A 7,593-nucleotide genomic window follows, 5' to 3' on the forward strand; every position below is an offset into this window, starting at 1 on the left:
ATTGGTTCAAGAGATAGAAAATTCGGGAAGTGGTCTCCAAGTTGGGAAGGTCCTTTTAGAATTACAAGAGTTGTTCCCGGAAATTCATATTTGGTGGAATCAATACAAGGGGCATTGTTACCTTGAGCTCTCAATGGCAAATATTTGAAGAAGTACCACCCGAGTGTGTGGCAGGAAGCCTAAGTAGGCAATGGCTGATATATGATTATCGCCCTTAGCACAAACATGGCCGATACATAATTATCGCCCTGAGAAATATAAATGGTCGATGGAGTGTTGACATCGTCCTTACAACAAATACATTGCAAATTATTTTTCAGCATGCTAGTTTTGCCGAAAAACAGGGGAGCATGTGCTGATGCTCAAAAGTGGCATAGTAATAAAATTAGCTTAGGCTATATAAAGACTAATTCAAACTCAGGAGCGGAGGTCACTCCGGATGGCTCTCTTTATGAAGATCGAGATGGATATGAAGATGGTATATAGAGGAGCTCGGATGTAATAGTTATGACAAGTTCGGCGATGCTCATGTTGACATCAGATTAAATAATGGCATTAAACTGACGACCTCTGATGGAAAACGTTTCGACATGAAAGTTGCGCATCTCGTCGAAACGGTGGATTTTGATATAAAAATTGTCTTAATCCGAGGTCGTATGCAACCTGTGGAGGCAAAACAAGGTCAGAAACAGAAGCTGCAGAGTCATTTCGGACCGACCGAGTTTATTTGATCGGTGAGACCGAGTTGGTCCGAAAATTTACCAGAGAGTTGGCAATGTTGACTCGGTAGGACCGAAGCAACCCAATCGGTAAGACCGAGATTGATCCGGAAATTACACAAAGTAACAGAGAGTTGGCCACGTTCAATCGGTGGGACCGAAGCAAACCAATCGGTGAGACCGAGATTGATCCAGAAATTGCCAAAGATTCCTGTCCGAGTTAGGTTAGAGTTTTTGATGTTTTGGATGGAATTTTTAGTCCTTTTCTTGTACGGAAAGTCCAGCCGCCCCATAAATAGATGAGAGGTGACGGCCGATTGAACAACACACAATCAAACAAATCAATATACTACTTTTTCATCTACATTTTATCTCTCCACCATTTTTCTCTCTCGTTCTTCACTGTTCTTCGTGTTTGAGAGCTGCGAATCCCGAGGCTCTAGGGGCGAGCGAATCGACCTAGGGCAGCCCATAGCCGCCGCACTCCCTGACGGGGTCCCTCACGGGGGTGTGGGGTTTTCGGGTCTGCAAAAGCGCCCGTCGACTGTCTTGCGTATCGCGCTGTCGGTCGGGTCTCCTTCGACGTGAGCTGTGGTGCATCACCCCCGGCGTCGAGGGTACCCGTGACGTGTTCGTGTGTCAATAGTGCGTTTGAGGTGTGACCCATTGAGGGGGTGGTGCAACGTGTACAGGCTTTGGAATGTGTACTTGCTGCTGGGAACTTCTAAGCTTCTTCATGCGTCTCTCATCTTGCTCACATAAAAGAAAAAATGTCTATTAGCACACAAGTTATATCTGCATATACCTTTGTAACTGAACTTAGCATTATTCACAGCCTGAACTTCTCATATAAAAGTGGTGAGAGCCATCACACTATGCACTGAGCTGAGCATCTGCCAATGCCTGTGTACCTGAACTGAGCACCCTTCACAGAATGAACTTCACATCATGTTTTTTAATTCTACAATATTTGATTACTTATATGTACCTGAACTGAGCACTCTCCACAACCTGAACTTCTTGTTTTGCAAAGGGGAAATACTATCTACAGTTAAAAAACCTGAACCTTCATGAGTTTTTGAATGGTTGGACTGCTAGTGCATACCAACCTGACCTTCATGTCATATCACATGCATGTTCTATTTTCCTGTTATTTTTTTTGCACAAAACCAGACACATACCAACCTGAACTCTAGCACACTTACTAGTTGAACTTCACATGGCTTTTGCACATGTGAATGTGAATGCAGGCAGATTTTATAGTGTTTGTAGCCTGGAATGAGGCTCACATACTACCTGAACTTCACATGCCTGTAAGCAGGCAGGCAGATTTTACAATGCTGTTCTGTAGCCTGGACTGAGGCTCATACACTACCAGAACTTCACATGTTTGTAAGCAGGCAGGCAGATTTTAAAAAAGCTTTTGGAGCCTGGACTGATGCTCACACACCACCTGAACTTCACATAGCTGTAAGCAAATAACAAACCGAAGGAAGGAAAAAGTTCAACCATACCCTGGCTAGAAGGTCGGCCAACCTTTTTCCAGCAGCTGATAGGCCACCTTGAGAACAATTTGTCATGGAGGTATGAGAGGAATTCAATGGCAAACCATGTCTTGCAGAGGGCACGAAGTTCATCTGCACGAAGCAAGAAGGTCAGAGAAGGCAAGATTGAAGAAGAAGGCAAAATTGGGAGGAAGTTCATGTACTGTTGCCGCTAAATTTTAGGTCACAGCAGATGCCGCCTCCGTGGAGGAGTTGCTCCGTTGGTCGCGCCGCTCGCCATAGCTTGCGTCGGGCCGGTCATCTGGTCTGGCAAGGCTTCAGGCGGTGGTGATGGGACGAGGATGCGGCTTCCTGAAGTCCATGGCGGCTTCGCCGCGTCCAGGCGACGCAGGCTCCCTTGCGCTGGCGTCCGCCGTCGCTCGCGTCGGTGGCCGGTCAGGAGCTGGAGACGGAGGGGAGGCGGAGGACCCGGCCGGCCAGGAGCTGGGGAAGGAGGGGAGGCGGCGGATCTGGCCGGCCAGGAGCTGTAGACGGGGCGAGGGAGGCAGCGGATCCGATGAAGATGGGCGGCAAGGAGGGGAGGAGGTCGGGGATCGAGTGGAGGAGCAGCGAGGAGGGGGGTGGGTCCGCTCGGGATCGGGGGATCAGGTGGATCCTATCGGGGTGGCTCGGGATCGGGTGGGATGCTGTCTGGTTGGGCCGGCAGTTCAGGGAAGTTCGGGAGGGGTCCATCAGGCCCTATATAGGGGTTGCTGTGATCCAAATAACTATTCTAATCCTGGGATTAGAATAGTGTTGTCTTATATATATATACATATATATATATACATAAACACTATTCTGATCACGGGATGAGAATAATATTCTGATCACAACCTGATTTGCCCCGCTAGTAGTATGTTGAACTTCCCTGTGAACTAGGTTGAACTTCCACCAACATTGCCCAAATGGGGCTTGCGATATACCGTTGGAAAGCTATGGACACCAGTATCATGACCCAACTTAAATTTTTGGCAAAATGTAAGGAGTTTAAGAGCAGTTTTGAAAACCGTTTTTTCTTCACACAAGAAAACATGAATCATATTTTCGATCGCATTTCTAAACTGTTTATCGGAATGAGGCATATAATATGGCGTTGGAAAGCTGCTGCAAAACCGCTCCTTCCACATGTTGAAAGTTTCTCTAATTCCCTATGGTTAAAGAGTAATTTAAGAAAACGTAAAATCTTGCAAACCGAACAGCTGAGTTCGTATTTTCGATCTCATTCCTAAACGGCTAATCCAGTTGAGGCATATAATATGGCGTTGGAAATCTTATGAAAATGCGCTACTTTTACATTTTGAAAGTTTTTTCTAATTTTGAACGGTTTAAAAGTAATTTAGAAAAGGTACAAGTCCTACCGAGTTCGTATTTTCAAGCTCATTTTTTAACCGTGCGTCCGAATGCAGCAAATAATATGGCGTTGGAAAGCTTGAACAAATGCGAAACTTTTTTGTATGTATTATTTCTCCCAATTCCTTACGGTTTTAAGTCAATTTTCAAAATAGATAAAAACGTATTTTCCCTATAATTTTTACAAACCTTATCTGAATGAGGCAAATAATATACCGCTGAAAAGCTACGGAAAATGCGAAACTTTTTCATGTTGATCATTTTCTCTGATTCCTAGCCGTTTTCATGTAATTTCGAAAATGGCGATATCATTTGTTCTGCCTTTATCGTGAAACAGATTCTTCAAAAATGCACCACGTGAAGAACCTGAACTTCTCGTCGCGTGTACCTGAACTTCACTCTGTTTTTCTCGTGCTTTTTTCCTCATAGATCTCCATCCACTACTTGTAGCTATCCATCCACTCATCGAAAGCTGCTGTAAGCACACAACTTTCCCGTGTTGATCATTGTTTCATACTCGTGACGGTTTTCAAAGAATTTCATGTGAAATTCATTCAGTGTAGTAGTTGAACTTCCTGCTATTTTCACGTTGAACTTCTGTGATGTATTTTCGTTTGTAATTTACCTCATCCATTCGTTAGTGTTACACAAATGATTTTCCTTTTGTACAAACCCTTCTCACAATATTTTTTTTAACTTTCTTCGACCGGGGACATGAACTTACACAAATGATATTCCTGTCGTTTTGAAGTAAATTAGAAAATGACAAGATCATGATTTCTGCCTTCATCGCGAATGGAAATGCACTGCGTGAAGTAGTTGAACTTCTCGGGCATGTCTGTTTGAACTTCACTCTGTTTTGACGTGCTATTTTTTGACATGCTGTTTTTCGCACTCCATGAAGTAGTTGAACTTCTGGGGCATGTCTGTTTGAACTTCACTCTGTTTCACTTTATTTGTATTTTTCTTATGAAATACACACCATGTAGTACGTGAACTTCCGGTTGTTATCACTTTTGAACTTCTCTCTAGTTTGAGAGAATTGTTTTAAAACACAAGAAACAACATATTTTTTATTTATTTTGGACATCTAAATACACGGTTAACCTCTCTCAAAAGAAATTTTTGAACTTTTCCTCGCCGAGCATTGAACTTCTAGCAACCATTCTTCTCATTTATGAGTTGTTTTTAACAGTGCAAAAAATGGCGCTGTATTTTTTATTTTTTCAACAGGGAAATCCTAGGTTCTAATAAACTCCGAACTTCTCTGTTATTTCAATTTGAACTTCACCTTTTTATATCTTGAGTAAAGAATTGCATTCTATTTTTATATGGAAAAAATCTTAGTTTTGTAATAAACATTATACAAATTCTTCGTTATTTCGAATTGAACTTCTTAGTTTATTTGTTAGCAATGGGAAAAATTTAAGTTTTTGTGATAAATATTGAACTGCTCCATTTTCTGAAATTGAACTTCTTGGTTTATTATTTATTATCGAGGAAAATCTAATTTTTTTTCATATACATTAAACTATTGTATTTTTTAAAATTGAACTTCTTGGTTTTTTCAATTTGGACTTCTTGGTGTCATTCATTTGCAATGGGAAAAATGCTAATTTTGTAATAAACATCGTACAACTTCTTGGATATTTTCGAACTGAATTTCTTGGTTTTTTCGTTAGTAACGGGAAAAATTATGAGAAAAATATGCATTTCTTATCGACATCGAACTTCACCATTTTTTAATTTGAAATTCTTAGGTTTATTTGTTAGTAATGGCGAAAATTCTTTTTTGAACTTTCCCGGGCAGGTCACTTGAACTTCGAGCAACTATATTTTTCATCAAGACAACCGTCACAAATTCGTTACCGTTTGAGAGCAGTATTAAAAATGGCAAAAACAACATCGTTTTTACTTGTTTTTAACATGTAATTGAAGGTTGGACGTCTCGCGCTAGAGATCTCGAACTTCACCGGGAGGAGCACGTGAACTTCTTGCGACAAACCTTTGAAGCTTTTAGTTTTGTATGCTTATATTCTTATCTGAAATGCATTTCGTGTAGTAGTTGAACTTCCCGCTGTTTTCACCTTGAACTTCTGTCACGTATTTTTGTTCAACCTCTCTCACAAGAATTCTTGAACTTTCTTGGGCTGAGCACTTGAACTTCTAGCAATGAAATTTTAGCCTTTCCTTGAATTTTCCGCTGTTTTCACCTTGAACTTCTGTCACGTATTTTTGTTCAACCTCTCTCACAAGAATTTTTGAAATTTCTCGGGGTGAGCACTTGAACTTATAGCAACGAAATTTTAGCCTTTGCTTTTTCATTCTTTTTTTCATACAAATGCACACCGTGTAGTACATGAACTTCTGGCAGTTATCAACATGAACTTCTCTCGGTTACGTGAAAATATCTGAGTTTTTTATAGGCATTGAACTATTATACCTTTTTTTATTTGAACTTCATTGTGTATTTTCTTAGAAATGTCAAAATTGGAGGGTTTTTTTAGAAACATCGAACTTGTTCATTATTTCGAATAGAACTTTGTTGTTTTTTTATATTGAACTTCTTCTTTCTTTTCTTAAACTTCCGGAGTTAACATTTATCTGGGCGAGCTTTGTTTTTTTCTTATTTTTTCTAGCGTGTATGTTTTGTGTTGTTTTTCTCCTTTGTTGGACTTCTTTTTGTTCTTGTCGGGTGGTAGGTGCGACATATGCCAACGGATGGCTTATCATTGTGGGAGCCAGTAAGACGTCGCCGGTGCCTGGAAACGGGATAAGGCGCAGACATGCACGCCGGCGGATCTTACCCAGCTTCGGGGCTCTCCGTGGAGATAACACCCCTACTGCTGCTCTACGGGGTCTCCGCATGATCACTAGATGGACAAGTAGCTACACAATGCTCCTTGAGCTGTTCGGCGGGAGGAGGAAGAAGGGCACGGCTAGCCTGTTTCTTCTCCTTGTGTGGTGTCTAGGACTAGCAGGGGGTCGAACCCTTTGCATGGGTGCCCCGGGGGGGTTATATAGGCCTACCCCCCGAGGGTACAATGGTAATCCGACTGGGCGCGGGGCCCAGCCGTCTGTGACTGCGCTCGCCGGCTTCTGCGCCGGCTGCTGGGGCCCGCCGACTGGTGGGTCCCGCCAGCTGCCGGCCCCTTGGTCGACAGGCAGGCCCCACTGTCCAGGACCTGGTCGGCGGCTGATCACTGTGGCTCCATCTTGGTGACGTGGGCTTCGTCGTGGTAGGCGCGGCTACAGTGCCGCCGCCCGTCGGGCGAACGCTGTAGCCTCATCGCGTCTTGTCTCCTTAATGGGGCGTCTCCTTCGAGGGAGGTGGCAAGCCGGCTGCGGGGAGCCGGCTCTGTCTTGGGCCAACTGGGGGGAGGCGTGGCCGCCTTCGGGTGTCTCTCTGCCCGAAGGGGCCCACCGTCTGTGGGCCGCGCTGGCGGCCCGTCGTGGGTGACACCAGGGTCAACATGGCAACAGTGCCGCGCCGGACGGGTCATGCCCACTCCGTACGACGCACTGTGCCAGGCGTGCTCCGGGATTCGAGGGTGGCAGGCTCCACTGTAGCCACGCCCCGTCACATCGCCGCTAGGTGGATGCAAACTTTGAGGGTACGGTCTCGACCGCTTTATGGGGGCCGGCTTCTTGGAGTCGGCCTTCTCGCGGCCGGCTTCCCGAAGTCGGCCCTCCCGTGGCTTTCTTCATGAGGGCTAAAGTCGGGCCGCCTTCCGAAAGCCGGCCTGGATGACAGCCAGCAAGGGGAAGGCGGCCCCATGTCTTGGATTCTTGAGAGCCGGACGGGCTCGTAATTTTTTTAGAAGGGCCAGGGGAAGCCGGCTAGGCTACCCATGGCTATTTACTCCGACAGTTCAAGTATTTGAATTTACTTGGGCTTCTTTGTTTTGTAGTTTTTGAATTGAAACCAACATATACTAGTTTTTTGCATCCATACATATTGTTAAACTTTAGGAAAT

The sequence above is a fragment of the Triticum urartu genome, chromosome 6A, assembly GCF_056163025.1.
Source record: "Triticum urartu cultivar PI428250 chromosome 6A, HENAU_Tu73, whole genome shotgun sequence".
Lineage (NCBI taxonomy): Eukaryota > Viridiplantae > Streptophyta > Magnoliopsida > Poales > Poaceae > Triticum > Triticum urartu.